Source organism: Pongo abelii, chromosome 16 (genome assembly GCF_028885655.2).
Source record: "Pongo abelii isolate AG06213 chromosome 16, NHGRI_mPonAbe1-v2.0_pri, whole genome shotgun sequence".
NCBI lineage: Eukaryota > Metazoa > Chordata > Mammalia > Primates > Hominidae > Pongo > Pongo abelii.
Window position 1 is genome coordinate 23,355,015 of NC_072001.2, and position 22,141 is coordinate 23,377,155.

The 22,141-nt window shown below is 40.5% G+C and overlaps 1 protein-coding gene across 1 annotated transcript in view; it reads right to left on the reverse strand.

Annotated features, from left to right (window-relative positions):
- The window catches only part of LOC134760245 (E3 ubiquitin-protein ligase HERC2-like), a 40,196-nt gene that overhangs the window by 16,170 nt on the left and 1,885 nt on the right, over positions 1-22,141 (reverse strand). Inside the window, exons 4-7 of the mRNA XM_063716507.1 lie at positions 20,079-20,203; positions 17,340-17,537; positions 15,607-15,716; positions 11,526-11,601 (exon numbers count right to left, since the gene is read on the reverse strand). The gene's annotated coding sequence lies outside the window, so the exon portion shown is untranslated. The remainder of the gene's footprint in view (positions 1-11,525; positions 11,602-15,606; positions 15,717-17,339; positions 17,538-20,078; positions 20,204-22,141) is intronic.

Here is a 22,141-nt window from a genome sequence, read left to right on the forward strand (position 1 = left end):
CTGTTCCGTTGGTCTATGTGTTTGTTTTTATGCTAGTACTATGCTGTTTTGGTTACTATAGCTCTGTAGTATAATTTGAATTCAGGTAATCTGATTCCTCCAGTTTGTTTCTTTTTAATTATGAGAGCTTCGGCTATTATGGGTCTTTTGTGGTTCAACATGAATTTTAGGATTTTTTTTTTTCTGTTTCTGTGAAGAATGTCATTGGTATTTCACTAGGGATTGCACTGAATTGGTAGATTGCTTTGGGTAGTATGGACATTTTAACAATATTGATTCTTCCAATCCCTGAAGATGAAATATTTTTCCATTTTTTGTGTCCTCTTTAATGTCTTTCATCAGCGTTTTAGAGTTTTCATTACAGAGATCTTTGTAACGATCTTCTTTGGTTACTTCCTAGGCATTTAATTTCATGTGTGGCTACCGTAAATGGGATTACTTTTCTAATTTCTTTTTCATATTGTTTACTGTTGGCACATAGAAATGCTACTGATTTTTTATGTTGATTTTGTATACTGCAACTGTACTGAATTTATCAGATCTAATCATTTTCTTCTGGAGTCTTTAGGTTTTTCCAAATATAAGATCATATCATCTGCAAACAAGGATAATTTGACTTCTTCCTTTCCAATGTGAAGGCCTTTTATTTCTTTCTCTTGTCTGACTGCTCTAGCAAGAACTTCCAGTACTATGTTGAATAACGGTGGCCACACTGAGCATCCTTGTCATGTTCCAGATCTTAGAGGAAAGGCTTTCAGTTTTTCACCATTCAGTATGATACTAGCTGTGCGTCTGTCATATATGGCTTTTATTATGTTGAGATATGTTTCTTCCATAACCAGTTTTAAGAGATTTTATCATGAAAGGATGTTGAATTTTATCAAATGCCTTTTCAGCATCAATTGAAATAATCACATGGTTTTTATCCTTCTGTTGACACGATGTATCACATCAATTAATTTGCATATGCTGAACCATCCTTGTACCCCAGGGATAAACCCCACTTGGTCACAATGAATGATCTTTCTAATGTATTGCTGAATTTGGTTTGCTAGTATTTTGTTGAGGATATTTACATCAATATTCATCAGAGACACTGGCCTGTAGTATTCTTTCTTTGATGTGTCTTTGTCTGCTTTTAGTATCAAGGTTTGAATTTTTAATGACTTATTTTGTGGCCTAACATATGGTCTAACCTTGAGGATGATCCATGTGCTAAAGAGAACAATGTACATTCTGCAGCCATCAGATGAAATGTTCTAGAAATATCTATTAAATCCATTTGGTCTACAGTGCAGATTAAGTTTGATGTTTCTTTGTTAATTTTGTCTGGATGATCTGTCCAATGCTGAAAGTGGAGTGTTGAAGCCTCCGTCTATTAATGTATTAAGGCCTATCTCTCTCTTTAGCTGTAATATTTGTTTTATGTATCTGGGTGATCTAGTGTTGAGTGCATATACACATATATTTATAATAGTTACAGCCTCTTGCTGAATTGGCCCCTTTATCATTACATAATGACTTTTTTGGTCTCCTTTTATAGTTTTGGTCTTGAAATCTATTTGGTCTGATATAACCACTATGCTTTTCTTTGATTTCCATTTGCCTCTCCCTTTTTCCATCCCCCTGCACCGTCCTGAAGAGGTGGTCTCCAATTTGAAGAAGCAAGCAGCCAATGAACTGCCTGTGGGGAGGGGCAGCCTCCAAGGACCCAGGGTTTCAGTCCCACAACCACAATGGATCCAATTCTACCAACGAGGACCTGAGCTCCAGGTGACAGCATGCCCTAGCCAACACCTTGACTACAGCCTTGTGACACCTGAAGTAGAGGACAGAACTAAGCTATGGCCAGACTGCTGACCCACAGAAACTGTGAGAGTGTAAATGCTTGTTGTTACAAGCTGCCAAATTTGTGGTTGGTAACTTGTTCTGTAGCGACAGAAAGCAAGCCAGCATCCTTCAGTTTTTGTAGAAGGAACAGCTTTCTCTCAGCACTCTTATTTTTTCTGTTCACATCACTAACAGGATAACTGCCATAAACATACTTGAAACCAAAACATATGACTTTTGGTAAAAATATCAGCTGGTGGGGGAGAGGTAAACTCCTTCCTAAAAAGTGAGCCCTGGCCAGGTATAGTGACTCACATCTCTAATCCCAGCACCTTGGAAGACTGAGGCAAGAGAATCACTTGTGCCCAGGAGTTCAAAACCAATCTAGGCAACATAGCAAGACCCTGTCTCTACAAAAAAATTGTAAAATTAGCCAGAAGGCTGGGCATGGTGGCTCACACCTGTAATCCCAGCACTTGGGAGGCCAAGGCAGGTGAACTGTTTGAGCTCAGGAGTACAAGACCAGCCCTGGCAACATGGCAAAACCCCATCTCTACCAAAAATACAAAAAATTAGCCAGGGGTGGTGGCGCACGTGTACTCCCAGCTACTTGGAAGGCTGAGGTGGGAGAACTGCTTGAGATCAGGAGGTAGAGGCTGCAATGAGTTGAGATCACTCCACTGTACTCCAGCCTGGGCAATAGAGCAAGACCCTATCAATAAATTTTTTTAATTTAAATTTAAAAAATTAAAATAATATAAAAAATAAAATTAAAAAGGAAGCCAAAAGCATTCAGGGCCCCTGAAGTTTAACCAGTGAATGGAAAGGTTTGACTCTTCTACTCATTCAGTCAGAGGAGGGCAGTGAATACGTGCACTGGGGTTCAGTCCAAACCCTACCACAGTGCACATGATAAGAGGCTAACAGTGGCCAGAACTCACAGCCCCATGTGGGCCGTGCTGCAGGAGTTACAGACTATCTTTAGGCACTCAAGGGAATATGACACTTGATCTGCGTCTTAAAGTGTTTCAGAAAACAGAAACAGAGAAGATGAATTAAGAAGCTATTACTGGCTGGGCGCGGTGGCTGACACCTGTAATCCCAGCACTTTGGGAGTCCGAAGCAGACGGATCATGAGGTCAGGAGATCAAGACCATCCTAGCTAACACGACAAAACCCCATCTCTACTAAAAATACAAAAAATTAGCTGGGTGTGGTGGCATGCGCCTATAGTCCCAGCTACGTGGGAGGCTGAGGCAAGGGAATTGCTTGAACTTGGGAGGCGGACATTGCGGTGAGCAGAGATCCCACCACTGCACTCCAGCCTGGGTGACACAGTGAGACAGCATCTCAAACAAAACAAAACAAAAAAGGCTATTACCAAGGGTCCAAAAAAGAAAGGATGAGAGTCGAAGTCAAGACAGGGAGGTACAGTCTTTAAGATTATTTCAGGCAGGGCACGGTGGCTCACATCTGTAATCCCAGCACTTTGGGAGGCCAAGGTGGGCAGACTGCTTGAGCCCCAGAGTTCGAGACCAGCCGGAGCAACATGGTGAAACCCAGTCTCTACAAAAAATACAAAAATTAACCAGGCGTGGTGGTACGCACCTGTAGTCTCACTACTCAGGGGACTGAGGTGGGAGGATCACCTGAGCCTGGGGAGGTTAAGGCTGCAGTGAGCCGTGACGGTGCCACTGCATTCCAGCCTGGGCAACAGAGTGAGACCCTGACTTAAAAAGAAACTATTTCAAATCACATCAGTTAAATCAAATGTGAAAGAGAAAATAAGGGAGGGAACAGAAGAGGAATGAGAATTAGTTCTGTTTTAACCACTAAGATTTGCACTAACTACTGAACATAAACATGGAGCTCCTCCCCACTCCACCAACCCTCAGTAAATATAGATCCAGATCTTAGCAGAGTGTTCAGGGCTAGAGACTCAAATCTGGGAGTAGTCAACAAATGGACTGTAGGTGATGTCCTGGAGAAGATGCCAACACCCAAGCAGAGAGGGGAGACCCCTGCCCAGCCCTGAAAGCACTCTGAGATCGCCCCAGACTGGCTGGGATCCACACACCAGTGTTCTGCGGTACAGCCTAGATTGAGAAACACTGGTGTTACAGAGGTACCATTTAAAAAAAAAAAGCCAAAAGATGAAACATTTAAAGACTAAGCCAAGGAGGAAGCCCAGTTTACATGGAAACAAGAATAATTACCACCACCTTTCAATTATTACCTGGGAAGGAAGAGGATAGGCCAGACCTTGTCCTTCTGAGTGACAAGGAATTCTTTTTTGGAAGGTGGAGACTGGACTCCTGGAGGGACAAGCACTATGGAAGCCTCCTAGGAACTGATGACCGAAATAAATGGTAAGCACCATTCAAAAAACAATTTGGGCACCTTAAAGGTGGAACATTACTAAGGCAATAAAGCAAGCCTCACTGGAGGAAGTCTCCAGAGAGTCAGACTGTGAACAAGCAAAAGTGAAGCCCAGGAGAAGAGCTCTCCAGATGACACACAGTACAGGATCCTGACTGAGGAAGCAGCAGCCTGGGAACAACTGGAAGACAGCCATGGCACTGATAAGAACAGGGACTACAAGCAGGGCGTGGTGGCTCACGCCGTAATCCCAGAGATTTGGGAGGCCAAGGCAGAAGAACTGCTTGAGTCCAAGAGTTCAAGAGCAGCCTGGGCAACATGGTAAGACCGTGTCTCTACAGAAATATAAAAATTAGCCAAGTACATGGCACACGCCTATAATCCCAGCTACTGGGGAGGCTACAGCAGGAGGGTCACCTGCGCCCAGGTGTTTGACTCTGATCACACCACAGCACTCCAACCTGGGTGACAGAGACCCTATTCATTAAAAAAAAAAAAAAAAGAAAGAAAGAAAGAAAGAAAAAGAAAAAAAAGAATGAGACTTTCCATTTGTAAAGTGAGAGTATTTATTTCTACAACTGTCTCCAATTAGCTTTTTATTAGTAGCTGACTTACCTAAACGTGCCCAGTAGGTTTTCAACTTTTGACTTTTTTGGTTCAGATCCCAGATGCTTCTAATTAGGTTATTTGGGCTGAGAACTCTTTTCCAATTTTTTCCAATCTCACATTCCTATCTCACACCTCTGAAATGACATGCCAAGTAAAGGCACTTTCATCATCAAAAGACCCCAGCAAAAGAGGCAGTAACAGGCTCACTTTTTGTAAGTTAGTAAACTGAAGCTCAGAGGTTCAATGACTTGACCAAAGGCCACACAACACTGAGGCTGTGAGAGGTGGGATTTGGGAAGAGGCCCAACTCCAAGGCTTATTCGCTTCCTACCAACACCATAACATGCACCCACACCTGCAGCACGGCAGCCAGGGCAAGCCTTCACGCTCCCATACATAGGCCACCAATACTTTAATACCAATCAGGACTAGGCAAGCAAACCGTTAAGGCATTTTTTTTTTTTTTTTTTTTTTTGAGACGGAGTCTCGCTCTGTCGCCCAGGCTGGAGTGCAGTGGTGCCATCTTGGCTCACTGCAAGCTCCACCTCCTGGGTTCATGCCATTCTCCTGCCTCAGCCTCCCAAGTAGCTGGGACTACAGGCACCCGCCACCAGACCTGGCTAATTTTTTGTGTATTTTTAGTAGAGATGGGGTTTCACCGTGTTAGCCAGGATGGTCTTGATCTCTTGATCTCGTGATCTGCCCGCCTTGGCCTCCCAAAGTGCTGGGATTACAGGCGTAAGCCACCGCACCCGGCCCGTTAAGGCATTTATTAAAGTGCCTTCAGAACAATAGAGTCAGGCAGTAAAATCCAAAACTGAATAATATAACAAATGAATATCTGATTAATGTATAGGTTAGAAAATGTTTCTTTTTCATGTCCTTACAATTTGACAGAAAAGTAATATCTTCAAATATTTGCAGATGAGTAGAGGTATATGGCTTTTTTTCTGAAATCTACAGAAAAATACTAAACACCTACTGAACACAGGACAACATATGAAAAAATGTTAAGAACAGATTCCTGGAACAATTAGAAAGGTCAGACAGGAACATTAAGTACGTCGATTTGAAGACATCTGAGAAGCAGCAAGGGAGTGACGTCTTCCTATAGCCTAAGACCCACGAGAGGAAGAAAGAGGCCCAGAGAACCTAAGCAAGCAGGGATGAGACTGAGAAGCAAAACGGAGCTTCTGAGAGACTCCCAGGGCCCTCATACAAGAGAAAGAGGCCTGGAAGACCCCATGCTCTGAGCTGGAACCTCAAAGGGCCACACACCAGAAATATAGGTGAGTTAGAAGTAGACCAGCCTTCACAGAAAACCAGCCCAGTTCCGCATTCTCTCAATTTCCAGCAGGACTGCAGTGACCTAGGATTGCCTAGAACATCCTCTCTAGAGGAAGATATTGCTCCTCGATTTATTGCTACAATATTGCATATACAATATCTGGAAGTCAGGCAAAAATAATAATGACAAAGATACAAGACCGCATCATTGAAAAATGAAAAAAAAATAGAAGTCAATAGAACAGACCAAAAGTGGATCCTGAAAACAGAAATATAAAGACTTCTGTCACGAAAGAAGAGCCTGAGGAATGAACTGAAGTGTTGACACTCTGCTCAGCAGATGCCAGCTCGGGGCAATGGGGTGAGGGAAGTGGGAAAGCAAGACAAGATCAATGAAGCAATGGTATGTGGTATATGACTTCACAGTCAGCTAAGCGTGATTTTAGCCTACTCTATGTAGGAGCCATTCTTATTTCCTTTAATTTCCTAAAAAAAGAAAAATATATATTAAAAAAGAGTGATTTTATATTTTTCAATGGTTGAAACATACTTAAAAGAATCATATGTCAGCCAAGCACAGTGGCTCACACTTGTAATCTCAGACTTTGGGAGGCCGAGATGGCTGGATCATGAGGTCAGGAGTTCAAGACCAGCCCAGCCAACATGGTGAAACCCCGTCTCTACTAAAAATACAAAAAAAAAATTAGCCGGACATGGATACATGCCTGTAATCCCAGTTACTCCGGAGTCTGAGGCAGGAGAATTGCTTAAACCCAGGAGGTGGAGGTTGCAGTGAGCCAAGATCGCGCCACTGCACTCCAGCCTGGGCAACAGAGCAAGACTCCCTCTCAGGAAAAAAAAAAAAATCATATGTCAACACATGAAAATTATATGACATTCAAATTCTGGTATCCACAAAGTTTTCCTGGAATATAGCCACACACACATTTGGCGGCTTCTCACAGGACAATGGCCAAGGTGAGTTGTTATAAAAGAGCACGTATGGTCCACATAAACATTTACTAGCTGGTGCTTTACAGAAAAAATGTGCTGACCCCTATGTTAGTGCCCCCTCTTCTCAATGAGCTGCAAATACAACCAACTGTTCAGCCAGCACATTCACTAGGCATATGTAGCTTTTCCAGAAGGTTTGCAAGAAGAAACTACACCATAAAATAGTCCAAGGAGGAAAGAAAAAGGGAGGAATAAAAACACTCAGTTCCCTCATGTCTCCTTGTAAAGTGGTGAATGTTCATACCACAGGGAATTCACACCCACACTCGCCACACCTTCCAGGCTGTGTCACTGGCTCCTTGGTAGGCAGTCAGGAAGCCATACTCCAACTCTCTTGTGTGACATCACAGCGGAGACTGGAGCCGAAGGGCAGCTCACAGGCATGAGTCAACCAAGAGGGACACAGAGAGGCAGCTAAGGAATCTATGGGGTTGGACGAGGTTTATAAATACACTTTTAAAATAACTACCTTTAATAGGGTCAAGCAATTAAAAGATCCTATTAACAGCCAGGCATGGTTCACGCTTGCAATCCCAGCACTTTGGGAGGCCAAGGCAGGCGAATCATGAGGTCAGGAGTTCAAGACCAGCCTGGCCAATCTGGTGAAACCCCATCTCTACTAAAAATACAAAAAATAGCCAGGTGTGGTGACAGGCACCTGCAGTCCCAGCTACTCAGGAGGCTGAGGCAGGAGAATTACTTGAACCCAGGAGGTGGAGGTTGCAGTGAGCCGAGATTGTGCCACTGCACTTCAGCCTGAGCAACAGAGCAAGACTCCTTCTCAAAAAAAAAAAAAAAAAAAAGATCATATTAACAATTCCAACACAGAAGTTTCAACTAGAAAAAAGTACCTAAAGTGGCAGTTAAAGAAACTGTCAAACATTTCAAACTAAACATTTTAAAGGGATGTGTTTAATATAATTATACCTCAATAAAGTTGATATTTTTTAAAAATGGAAATTCTGGAATAGAAAAATACAATAATAAAATTTAAAACTCAATGGATTTGATTAAAAACAGATTGGGAAGGCCTGTGCTTCCTCCACCTATAAAGGATTAATTTTGTAGAAATTACTTCCTTGCTATAATCAACTAGAAAACGGGACAGAATATACCAAAAAGCTGTTACCAAAAACTGGACAACAGAAAGCCCAGAGCTGGGATCCCTCAGAGAAGCAAAACACTGCCCAGAAGCAGCTTCCAGGCTGCAGCACAGGAAAGGGGAACCCAAATAGAGCCCAAAGAACTTGCTGAGCTCAGGAGACAGATCAGCTATACGTAGGCCAAATGACAAGAATACAGCAAGCTCCAGAGATGAGTCGAGGGGCCCCTTGAGTATCTGTCTGAGTACTGCTCTGAGCATAGGTTAAGAAAACTACAGAATACTGGGGAAAGAAGCACTAGAAAGTAATAAGCAGCATCACCATGATGCACAGTCTGGGAAAAGCCTGTGTTTCCACAAAGAAGGACAGAAAGATCTTCTCATACACCAAGCATCAGGTGGAGTCCTGAGAAGAGTATTGCCTTCGTAGTATGGATAAATGAGCCCAAGGGTAAAGGCTGTGTGGATCAGCCCTAACAAACCTCAGAATCAAGCTTTGAAAACATCAAACTGACCCCATGTAACTTACATGTATGGCAGAACAAAACTAAGGCTCTTTAAAAAAATAAAACAAAATCCTGCACAGAACATAAAATTAACGTCTAGCATTCAATCAAAAATTAGCAGGCATACAACCATGCTCCCATAACTAGGGCAATCAATCAATAGAAATGACAGAATCAATCAACAGAGATGGATCTAGAAGTGATCAGAGATTAAGGAATTCACAGAGAAGGACATTAAAACCTCTTACAGAAATGCTCCCTGTGCTAATAGAAGGAAAGCATGAATGTTATAAAGAGTGAAACAGAAGATATAAAAAGGACTCAAATGGAATCTCTAGAAATGAAAATACAAAAGTGAAAATTGTGATGGATGATATTAACAGAAGAAACACTGCATAACAGTTACAACCATAATCTACAATGTCTAAGCACATAGCTATGCCATGCTCTCTCCCTTAACACTCATGCAGTCTAGGTTTAACAAATAACTGTTTCACGCCCATCATCAGTTGCAGGTTGATCTACAGTCATCCAGTTGTCCAAAGATCTTTCTCCACTCCATTCCTAAGGAAGGGCTCATGAGAACAATACTTCCAAAGTTACAGCTCATTGAGAAGTTTACATGTTTTTCATCTGAAAAGTTGGTTTTGCTAGAACAAAAAATGCTTTACTCACATTTTCTTTTCTTGAGTGTCTTAAACAGGTTACTCAATTTCTTCTTCATAAAGAATTGTCATCTGCTGGGCTCAGTGGCTCACTGCTGTAATCCCAGCACTCTGGGAGGCCAAGGCGGGTGGACTGCCCGAGCTCAGGAGTTCAAGACCAGCCTGGGCAACATGGTGAAACCCTGTCTCTACTAAAAATATAAAAAATTATCTGGGTGTGGTGGTGCATGCCTGTAATTCCAACCACTTAGGAGGCTGAGGCACAAGAATGGCTTGAACCTGGGAGGTGGAGGTTGCAGTGCGCTGAGATAGTGCCACTGTACTCTAACCTGGGCAACAGAGTGAGACTCTGTCTCAAAAAAAAAAGGAATTGTCATCAAAGTCCTATGACTAAACCCTTTTCCTTAAAAAAAAAAAAAAAAAAAAAAAAAAAAACTAGTATTACTAGTCTTTTCCAAGAACCAAAGTTAAAAGTTAGTTCTTTAAAACACCAGGCCAGGCACAGTGGCTCACGCCTGTAATCCCATCACTTTGGGAGGCTGAGGCAGACAGATCACGAGGTCAGGAGATCGAGACCATCCTGGCCAACATGGTGAAACCCTGTCTCTACTAAAAATACGAAACAAATTAGGCGGGTGTGGTGGAGTACACCAGTAGTCCCAGCTACTCAGGATGCTGAGGCAGGAGAATCGCTTGAACCCGGGAGGCGGAGGCTGCAGTGAGCCAAGATCACGCCACTGTACTGCAGCCTGGTTGACAGAGCCAGACTCTGTCTCAAACCAAAAGAAAAAAAGAAATTCTTCTAGTCCCTCCCGCACTTTCCATTAAACACATTTCAACTGTGTTATAGAAACACAAAGAGGAATCTAAGAGATATTTCATTAAACATTCTAGGATATTTCTGCTAGTTAACAATATGAAAGCTGGAGTTTTGAAGACTGCCTCAGTGAGCTCTTTTTTTGACTGCCTGATTGAGTTGGAGAAGCTCTGCCATCAAAACTGCTCACAGCCTAACACTATAAGACAACTTAATATGAGCACAACAGAAAGGTTCGAAATTCTCATAAGCTGGAACACTTCCACAAAATTTATAATGGATAAAGTTCATGTTGTAGGTTTTATTTTAAAAACGAAATATAAAAATACAGGAAAAGAGCTGATGTTATTATTATTACTACTATTATCTTAAGAGACATTGCCTCTTACTGTTGCCCAGGCTACAGTGCCTGGTGTGAGCAACAGCTCACTGTAGCCTCAACCTCTCCGGCTCAAGGGATCCTCCCACATCAGCTTAACAAGCAGCTGTGACTACAGACATACACCACCATCCCTAGCTAATGTTTTTTAAATTGTAGATAGAGACAGGGTCTCACTAAGTGCCAAGCCTGTTCTGGATGGAACACCTGGCCTCAAGTGATCCTCTTATCTCAGCCTCCCAAAGCGCTGGCATTGCAGTTGTGGGCCACCATGATCGGCCTGATATTATTTTGAAAGCAGCCTATTTTTAAATCTTACAAGCAAATTGACCAACCTATGGGATTACAATTGCCACACGGCTAAATAAGCTAACATATTGCTAGATTTACTTGTTAGAAAATTTAATAATCATAGGTCATATGAAATATCATCTTCCCATGATACTCTGCTAGCACACCATGTCTGCTGCAGTGTGCTCAAATTTGGAATAATATTTCAAAAATGACACTAATCAATAAATGGCTTTGGCAGACAAATGAAGAGTGGAAGACAGAAGTGGCATGGAGGAAACCTGGGGTGGATAAGAAGACAGGAATATGACCATGAAATTGGTCAGATGTGGATTTAGTTCCCTGATCTTGCTACCTTGTTCATCTTCACATTTCTTCTAAAAAACAGGAATACTATAGATAATAACCGAACTCTCTGTAATGCTTTAGAGAGATTACAGGTAGCATTCCTACTAAAAGTCCTAGTAGAGTAGATGTTCAATTTATGAATGTTTTATCTATTTCAGGAAGCAGATTTCGTGCAAACCAGTTTGAAAACTTGTACCTCACTGGTCTGGCTTACACATGAAACAATTTTTGTGGTTAACGGACAAAGTGCTTCAAACTTACTACTGTATTACATTTTTTAAATCTCAAAAATACTCACCTCCACCAAAATCTTTTAATAAGATGTGGCACAAGATTCAGTTAGTCCATTCTCCAGGTGACCAGCTTCATAAGCACTACAAATAAGTGAAAACAACACCATTTACAGAGGAATGAAAAAAATAAACCCGTTACCTTATATGCCAAAGTCTGAATCATCAGCCGCCATGGATATACACTTTTGACTTCTTTTAGCAATTAAAAAAATCAACATGACCACAGTAAGGGGTTGAACAGAAACTTCAGGGGGAAAAGGAAGCAGATTTAAAAATGCTCCAACAGACCAGGCACAGTGGCTCACATCTGTCATCCTAGCACTTTGGGAGGCTGAGGCGGGTGGATCACCTGAGGTTGGGAGTTCAAGACCAGCCTGACCAACATGGAGAAACCCCGTCACTACTAAAAATACAAAGTTAACTGGGCATGATGGCACATGCCTGTAATCCCAGCTACTTGGAAGACTGAGGCAGGAGAATTGCTTGAACCCGGAGGGAGGAGGTTGCAGTGAGCCGAGATCACACCATTGCACTCCAGCCTGGGCAACGAGAGAGACTCCATCTCAAAAAAACAAAAAACAACAACAACAACAAAAAACTCCAACAGACCTGTGAACACCACAATAAAGACTGGCCAGAGATTTCCAACATATAGACTATATAGACCAGATACACAATGCTTTCTGTGACTGAAGTAGAGAAAGAGAAGGGATATGTACCCAGAGACCCACAGGTTCAATGTTATTGCACTCCACCCTGTACTTAAAATCCAACTTCCTGGCCAGGCATGGTGGTTCATGCCTGTAATCTCAGCACTTTGGGAGGCCAAGAGGGGGCAGATCATCTGAGGTCAGGAGTTTGAATCCAGCTTGGCCAACCATGGCCAACATGGTGAAACCCCGTTTCTACTAAAAATACAAAAATTAGCTAAGTGCAGTGGCACACGCCTGTAATCCCAGCTACTCGGGAGGCTGAGGCAGAATTGTTTGAACCCAGGAAGCGGAGGTTGCGTTGAGCCAAGATTGTGCCACTGTGCTCCAGCCTGGGAGACAGAGCAAGTCTCAAAAAAAAAAAAAAAAAAAAAAAAAAGAAAAATAATCCATCTTCCTACAATTGTATTCACAGCTATTAGATTTGACAAAGACCTGTATACTTGGTGAACTGTACATTAAACAGTTCTGAAATACTGAATGGCATTCCAACTTAAAATGACTTCAGATTAATCCAAATTAAAGCAACATTAAAACTCAAAACAAATACTCAACATCAGGAGTCTAATCAAGGGCCAAACATTTGATTCACCCACTACTAATACTTGTACTTGTATGAATTAGTTCAACCCAAGCAAATGTCTTTTCCTACAAGAATGATAATATTCCTCATCATAACTGTAAAACAACATTTAGTGGTCACAAAAAGTCAATACAATAAAGGCCCTTCTGTCCGGGCATGGTGGCTCACGACTGTAATCCCAGCATGTTGGGAGGGTGGATCACCTGAGGTCGGGAGTTCGAGACCAGCCTGACTACCATGGAGAAACCCCATCTTTTCTAAAAATACAAAAAATTAGCCGGGCATGGTGGCACATCCCTGTAATCCCAGCTACTCGGGAGGCTGGGGTAGGAGAATTGCTTGAACCTGGGAGGCGGAGGTTGTGGTGAGCCAAGATCATGCCATTGCATCCAGCCTGGGCAACAAGAGCAAAACTCCATTTCAAATAAATCAATAAATAAAAAATAAAGGCCATTCTTGCTGTAGAGTTCCTAATGTTTGGGACTAAAACAAAATAAAATACAGCTGTGAATTTCTCAATGCTCATTTTATCATATTAATAAATCATAAGACTGCAATTCTCCTCATGTTCAGTATATATCAGAAGTCTAACCACGTGAAGTAAAATGAATGGGCAAATGTTAGGTATCCAATTCAACAAAACGAGACTCCTAGACAAATCCACAAAATACATTTCCGTATTTTTTTTAAAATACCAATCATTTTATTTAGATAACAAATTAGTTCACTGTTTAACAGTTACCCAAAAACTGTGGAACAAAATAATTACAATGCTCCCCAAACTACAGTCAGAGAATAATGCAGGAAATATTCTCATTTCTATTCTGATCAATTTTATAAATTAAAATAAAAATTAAGAGCACACACACACACACCCACACACACCCACACCCATGCACACACACAAGAATCATACCATATGAATAAAAATCAAACTGTTCTGTTTAGAATGAAAAAGACCAAAGAACTTCTTAGAGGATGTGACTAAGATGCCAGTGACTTACTGTGTATATATAGTCTAGTGTGGATATACATTCAGCCGGAGTACCCTTAAAGCACTACCAGAACAGATCATCTCTCATTCTGTTACTGATTAATCCACCTGCAGACAGGGTGGTGGTGTGCCTGGTAAACTAAAATGGAACTGAATCATGGGTTTAGCCTTATGACAAAATATACCTCAGGGTAACCAGGACTTCAACAATGAAGTAGGCCAGGTCAGATGGCAGGACAGACTCCCAAACAGACAAGAAGGCACTTTTCTCCAGAGTCTGGTGCTAGCCATAACCAATAATTCTGATTTTCTCTTGCTCTGATCCCAAATTTAATGGCAATTCCCTCTCCCCAAAAGTAAAAATTCAACAGTGACAAAGAGTTATTAAGCATAATTAATACTTAAAAGAGATTAGGAGTCTGAGAGATGGTGAGGATAAATATCAGGGAATTTTTTTTTTTTTTTGAGAGAGAGCGTCTCGCTCTGTCGCCTAGGCTGGAGTGCAGCGGCATGACCTCGGCTCACTACAACCTCTGCCTCCCAGGTTCCAGCAATTCTCCTGTCTCAGCCTCCCAAGTAGCTGAGATTACAGGCAGACACCATGACACCTAGCTATATATATATTTTTTGTATTATTAGTAGAGATGGGGTTCACCATGTTGGCCAGGCTGGTCTCCAACTCCTGACCTCAAGTGATCTGCCTGACTCGGCCTCCCAAAGTGTTGGGATTTACAGGTGTGAACCACCGCGCCCAGCCAATATCAGGAATTTTTTGGTAAATGGTGGTAAAACAACTGGACATCAACATGGGGGAGAACAAAACTCCGTCTCAAAAATTCAAAATGGAACAAACATCTATATGTGAAATCAGAACCAAAAAGCTCCTAAAAGAAAACACAGGAAGAACATCTTTGTGTCCATGGGGTACACAGAGATTTCATTGACTGATTGATTGACTGAGACAGGGTCTTGCTCTGTCACCCAGGGTGGAGTGCAATAGCGCACTCATAGCTCACTGCAGCCTTGACCTCCAGGGCTCAAGACATCCTACCACTTCAGCCTTCTGAGTAGCTGGGACCAGACACACAACACCACACCCGTTTCCTGGAGTTTTTTGGCATTCTTTTTTGTTGTGTAGAGACAAGGTCTCCTTTATTGCCCAGGCTTGTCTCAAACTCCTGAGCTTAAGCAATCCTACCGCCTCAGGTTCCCTGAGTCCTGGGATGACAGGCTTGAGCCATCACACTAGATTTCTTGAATAAAACACAAAAAGTATGAATCACATAAAAAAATTGATACCCCGTCTCTACCAAAAAAATACAAAAAATTCTCTGGGGAGCCTGGGAGGCAGAGATTACAGTGAGCCAAAATTATGCCACTGCACCCCAGCCTGGGTGACAGAATCAGACCCTGTCTCAAAAAAGAAAAAAAACAAAAGGGCTACGACAACATGGCAATAGGATAGAATAGACTAGTGATGTTTGAGAGAGTAGTTTAGCAGAAAACAGGTAAGGGGATTTGAACCCAGAAAAGAAATTATAACAAACACAAACTTAATCTTAAAAGCATTGAAACATTTTTTTCACTTGGAAAGGACACCTGAAACCAGTTTATACACATACATGGTCACACAACTGCAAAACAGCCTTTCCTGTAGGAAATCTCAGATCATGTATGCCTGCTGACACACACACTAATTTCTATATGTATGTACATCAATAACTACTACTCAAAATGTCATTTTTAAAATTCCTCATTTCCTGAGTTTATTTCTTTTAGAACTTACAAAAATAACATACCTTTTTAGAAAGGCCAAGGTCCCCCTTCTTGGGCATAAATCCAGGGTCTAAATCTTTGGATTCAAGAAGTTTCTTAGTTGGTTTTCTTTGACATTTACTTTCATAAAGTCCTGAAATGCATGTATCTTTACATTAAATGATTTAGAAACTGAGCACAAGTTAATTTTTTAAAAATCTGTATACCACACAAAATGAATGTCAATGTTTTTTGATGTTTTCTCCATCATCTTATGGGAAGAGGCAGGATGGTAATTTGATTATAAAATATTAGTAAACAAAACAAGTAAATAGTTCTCAATGCAAGCACAAACTAATGTGAGGGATGTGTGTGTTGACTTTAAATCACAAAATAACTAAGGGAGAAATCAAAGGGACAGAACTATCTTTATAACAACTGATTTTTGGGAGGACAAAATAAGGAGAAAAGGAGTGAAACAGAGCTTGAATAATGGTCATAAATGGACCAAACTTACACTTTCTGCTCTGCCCCTAAGTAAATAAAATTCAATAGGTAAAAGATAATTCATAGGATGACTCAAGAATTATATAAAAGAGCTGACTTAATAAATCGAGTTTGGCACATAATAGGTACTGAAACAACAACTATCTTTACTATTCTTTCAAAAATCTTTTTTATTATACCCAACTAGTTTAAGCACAATTGGAATCATTTCTTTAAGGAACAACATCAAAAGCTCCTGTTGATAATGTAAAAAAGTTACATCCAAAATTTAAAGGGGTACAGAAAAGAGGATTCTTTCCATTCCTTGACTGACTAGAATATTCAATAGTTACAAGGTGAATTAGAGACAATGTGTTTAGATCCAACTCTCCCCAGGTGATTTATAAAGAATGATCAAGTGAGAAGTAACTGGTAATTAACTTCTAATGAACTGGTAATTACTATGTGGTCAGGTATATAACATCATACGTTAATACATTATGATCTCCATTTTATAGATGAGGAAACAAGTTCAGAGACTAAACAACTTCCCAAGTAACACAAGGACTGGTGGAGCCAGCACTTGAAGCACAGTGCTTATTCCACTAATGTGCAGTGCCCCTCTTGAAGCCCTGTTATCCTGGTTGTAATTTACACAGTGGCTGATCAACAATCATGAAGAGCAACACTGGAGCAAGGAGCATAGTTATCAAAAATATGTCTTCTTGATAGCGTGCCACAATTCATAGTTAGTAACTATATCTAATTAGCCATCATTGTAAGTATTTCCCAGGACAAAAGGGAGTAGTTTATCGTATATAGATACTATGTTGGCTTTACATCAAAACATACTAAAATCTCCTGCTTCCTCTAATCATACCTGCTCAAATACTGAGACCCCAACCCCACCTTACCTGGCATTTTAACCAGCAATTCCTCAGACTCAAGGGCAGGCCGTGGAGAGACTTCCGGAGCCACAGGTACAGACAAGGTCAGCTGCGGCAACTCAGCATGTCCACCTCCAAGTTCTGACTGAGCCAAGGGGCCTTCCAAAAATGGAACTTCCTTTTTTTTTTTGAGATGGAGTCTCACTCTGTCACCCAGGCTGGAGTGCAGTCGCAGGATCTCGGCTCACTGCAAGCTCTGTCTCCTAGGTTCATGCCATTCTCCTGCCTCAGCCTCCCGGGTAGTTGGGACTACAGGCACCTGCCAACACGCCCGGCTAATTTTTTGTATTTTTAGTAGAGACGGGGTTTCACCATGTTAGCCAGGATGGTCTCAATCTCCTCACCTCGTGATCCACCTGCCTCAGCCTCCCAAAGTGCTGGGATTACCAGCTTGAGCCACCATGCTTGGCCAACGGAACCTCCCTTTCAAGAACCGGAGGCTCTTCCTTGGTTGAAATCAAAGAATTCTCGTCCACCTGCTTGTTCTGAGCACTAGATCGACCTCGGGCTAGAAGGCTTTCCTCTTCACAGCGGGAACTTACCTAAGAACAAAAAATAAAAATAAGAGTCCACAGGCCAAAATTGTTGCAATTTAAGTGTCAAAAAGAATAACGCCCTTTAAAAGGAATGAAATTCTGACAAAGGCTACAAAAAGTGGATGAACCTTGAAGACATTATGTATGCTAAGGGAAATTACTTAGACACAAAGAACAAATATCATATGATTTCAAGTATATGAGGTATCCAGAATAAGAAAATTCTTAAGATAGAAAACAGAATGGCAATTGCCAGGGCCTGAGCAGAAAAGGGAGTTATTGGTTAATGGGTATTGACTTTTAGTTTGGAAAGATGAAAAAAATTATTGAGATGGATGGTGGAGATGGTTGCACAACAATGTAACTGTGCTTCATGCCACTGAACTGTACACTTACAAATGGATAAAACAGGCCCAGCGCTGTGGCTCACGCCTATAATCCGAGCACTATGGGAGGCCAAGGCGGGCGGATCACGAGGTCAGGAGATGGAGACTATCCTGGCTAACACAGTGAGACCCCATCTCTACTAAAAATGCAAAAAATTAGCCAGGCATGGTGGTGGGCACCTGTAGTCCCAGCTACTTGGGAGGCTGAGGCAGGAGAACAGTGTGAACCCGGGAGATGGAGCTTGCAGTGAGCCGAGATCATGCCACTGCACTGCAGCCTGGGCAACAGAGCGAGACTCTCTCTCCAAAAAAAAAAAAAAGGGATAAAATAATAAAATGTTATATATATATATTTATATATATATATAGCATATATATAACATATATATACAAATATATATAACTATATATAACATATAAATATATACATATCTATATATATAACATATATAACATACAAATATATATAACATATACATATAACATATATATATAACATACATATAACATATATATATAACATATACATATAACATATATATATAACATATACATATAACATATATATATAACATATAAATATATATATTTTAACCAAAATTAAATAAAGAAAACAATGAAGTTGACTGATATACACTGAAGCTATAATATTGATAAGTCCACAACAGTAATTCAAAGGCAGGGGAAAAGACTGCTCTAATGTCTCCAATTAAAACAACTACTAATGAACTCCTTAATGTTACAATTGGTAATTAATGGGAAAGAAAGAAGCACTTATTCTGCCTTTCAAGTATTTCAGGACAATAATAGAGTCCAGTTAATGAAAGAGACTATCACTTAATAAAAATAGAGAAAATAATAAAACCTGAAAGTCTGCATTTTGTAACCTCTAATAAAATTATTAATATAGGTAAAGATCTTCAACTGGCATTTTCAAGAAACCATCAGGGAAGCTGGGCGTGGTGGCTCACACCTATAACCCCAACACTCTGGGAGGCTGAGGCAGAAAGATCACTGGAGCCCAGGAATTCCAGACCAGCCAGGGCAACACAGTGGGACATTGCCACTACAAAAAACTTGTTGTTAAAAATTAGCCAGGTGTGGTAGTGTGCACCTGTGGTCCCAACTACTCAGGAGGCTGAGATGGAAGGATTGCTTAAACCCAGGAGGTCAAGGCTGCAGTGAACCGTGTTCATGTATCTCTGCACTCCAGCTTGGGCAAGACCCTGTCTCCATTTTAAAAAAAGAAAAAACAAACTGTCAGGGAATGGCTGATGGGAATAAAATATTCCTTTTTGTAACCCTCCATATGCAATATGTTACACATTATCATCTCTGGTATAGTCTAGCTAAAAATGTTCAACTTCAATCTATCAAACTGAGAGGTTCTATCTTCCACTTCACAGAGAACAGGAGATAGAGAAAACAATCTAAGTGACACCTATGGGGAAGCAATTACACAAATATAGAGAAGTAGATAACTTTACATGTCACTCTCTTAAAGACATGATCTTGATCAGGAAAAAGAGATTGCTCTGAATTCAAAGGGATTTGAGAACCATACCAACCAGTTACAATGAGTAGTCCTAGACTGAGACCTGGTATGAATAATCCAAAGGTAAAGGTTAGGGGATAATTGGTGAAATCTGAAAGACAGTTGATGTCAGATAAACAGATCTTATATAAGATGTAAGTCTGTTAAATTGATTATAAAGGAAAATGTTCCATTTTTTAACTACATATTAACCTATGTAGGCGTAGAATGTCAAAATGTCTCTAAATACTTCATTTTAAAACAACTGAATTAAAAAATAAGACAAATAAGATGTATTTATTTTTGAAATTAGGGTCAGATTATATATATTTCACTTTATAGCCCATATTTTTACTTAAGATTAAATCATAACAATATTCCTAAGTCATTAAATACTCTTTGAAAGCAAAGAGGGAAAAATATATACATAAAGAAATATAATATGTAGACTCATTTATATATTTCCTGAATAACCACTAAATCCTAAGTACTGTGCTAGAAGCTGAGAATAAAAAACAAGATCCCAGTTAAGGAAATTACTGTTTCATGAAGCTAAAGTATGACACTGAAGATAAAATTGCAGTTTCCTAAGGACCAGTGAAAGTTTGCCGAAATTTTGCAACACACCTTGTGCACCTGCTCCTGTACCTTCTTTTGTTTTTTCTTAGGAGTAAATATTGGATCATATTCTTCTGTATATTCCAAAAGCCACTTGCTTGGCTTCCTAAGGCGTTTCTTCTCTGACCGCACAGCTAAAAGATGATAAACAAGTTCAATATTATAAAAGATGATAAACAAGTTCAATATTAATCAAAAAGTTTCAGGAAAACCCACTGTTTTTATGAGACCATCTGGTACTCCCAAAAGTAACCAGATAGGAAACCACACAGTAAAATAGACTATGGCTTAAGATGCAAGAGGCACAAAATGGCTTATGTTTTCTCATATGCAAAAGGAACTGGGGGAGACAAAAGGACTTGTGTTACCTTATATACACATACAACAGAATATATGTGGCCCATCCAATATTAAGGAAAAGGTTAAATTTAAAGCCAGGTCTTATAGTCACTGACACCTGTACATATAAAGCTAATATATACCTAATAAAAATATAGCATCTAGATCAGGTAAATGGGTAAAATACATCTTGAATTACAGATTAAGTATGGCTTATCTGAAATGCTTGGGATCAGAAGTGATTCAGAATTTTTCATATTTTGGAATATTTGCATACACATAATAAGTTATCTTGGGGATGGGACCCAAGTTGAAACAGCAAACTCATTTACGTATTATATACATCTTTTATACACATAGCCTGAAGGTAATTTTACAAAACATTTATTTTCTACATTACACAAAGTTTGTGTACAGTGAACCGTAAGAAAGCAAAACTCTCATTATCTCAGCCACCCACGTGGAATATCTGTGGTTGTTTGGCATTACCATCATTCCTGCCTCTGAATTTATATGCTACTGATAGGCAAACATTTCCTTACACTTATTCACACATAAGTACTTAACAGTAAAAATATGACATGCCCTTAACACAGTGAGAAAGTAGTGTGTTCAGGGTAGCTACGCAGCACAGTACCATCACTAGAATACTTGTACCGGCTGATAAAAAAACAGTAATAACAACGTCGGGCTTTGTGTCTCCATCTATGATGCTGTGTTTTGATTGTAAGGTTACTGTAAACTGTTTTATTTGATAAGGTAAGCAGAGGCCAGACCCAGTGGCTAACGCCTGTCCCCAGTACTTTGGGAGGCCGAGGCAGGCAGATCACAAGGTCGGGAGATCGAGACCGTCCTGGATAACACGGTGAAACCCCATCTCTACTAAAAACACAAAAAATTAGCCAGGCATGGTGGCAGGCGCCTGTAGTCCCAGCTACTCCGGAGGCTGAGGCAGGAGAATGGTGTGAACCCGGGAGGCGGAGCTTGCAGTGAGCCGAGATCATGCCACTGCACTCCAGCCTGGGCGACAGAGCGAGACTGTGTCTCAAAAAAAAAAAAAAAAGACTTTCTAATCATATTGTAAATGTGTAACAAGGGCCAAGTACTGTGTATTAAACTTAATAAATGAAAACAACAGGCCCTCTAAGACATAAATGGTGCTTCACTGTATGTTTATCTGCCTAACCCATCACAGGAACTCAATTCAGCATTAAACTGGTTTTAGATCAAGACACTAGAACTCATGTTTAGCAGTTATTAAATTACAATTATTAAGAAAAAAACTTCATTAGGTAAAGTCCTTTACTCCAAAAAGTTTCTCTAAATACATAAACACTAATATAAAAACAATTATTAAAACAACTTTGCCAGAATCTCAGGATTTCAGAAATATGAAAGCACTCATCTCTCACCTCTCCCATCCACTTAAAATGACAAAAACAGACCATTATAGCTAAATCAAAGGAAATGTTTAAAGAGAAACAAACCCAAAGAGTAACTACACCAATTCTTGACCCAATTCTCTGTGCTCTGTCTTATGTAACATTACACTATGAATAACAATCCCATCATCCACTACAGCTTTTTTTTTGAAACAGTTTTGCTCTCATTGCCCAGGCTGGAGTGCAATGGCGTGATCTTGACTCACTGCAACCTCCGCCTCCTGGGTTCAAGCGATTCTCCTGCCTCAGCCTTCCAAGTAGCTGGGATTACAGGCATACACCACCACCCCT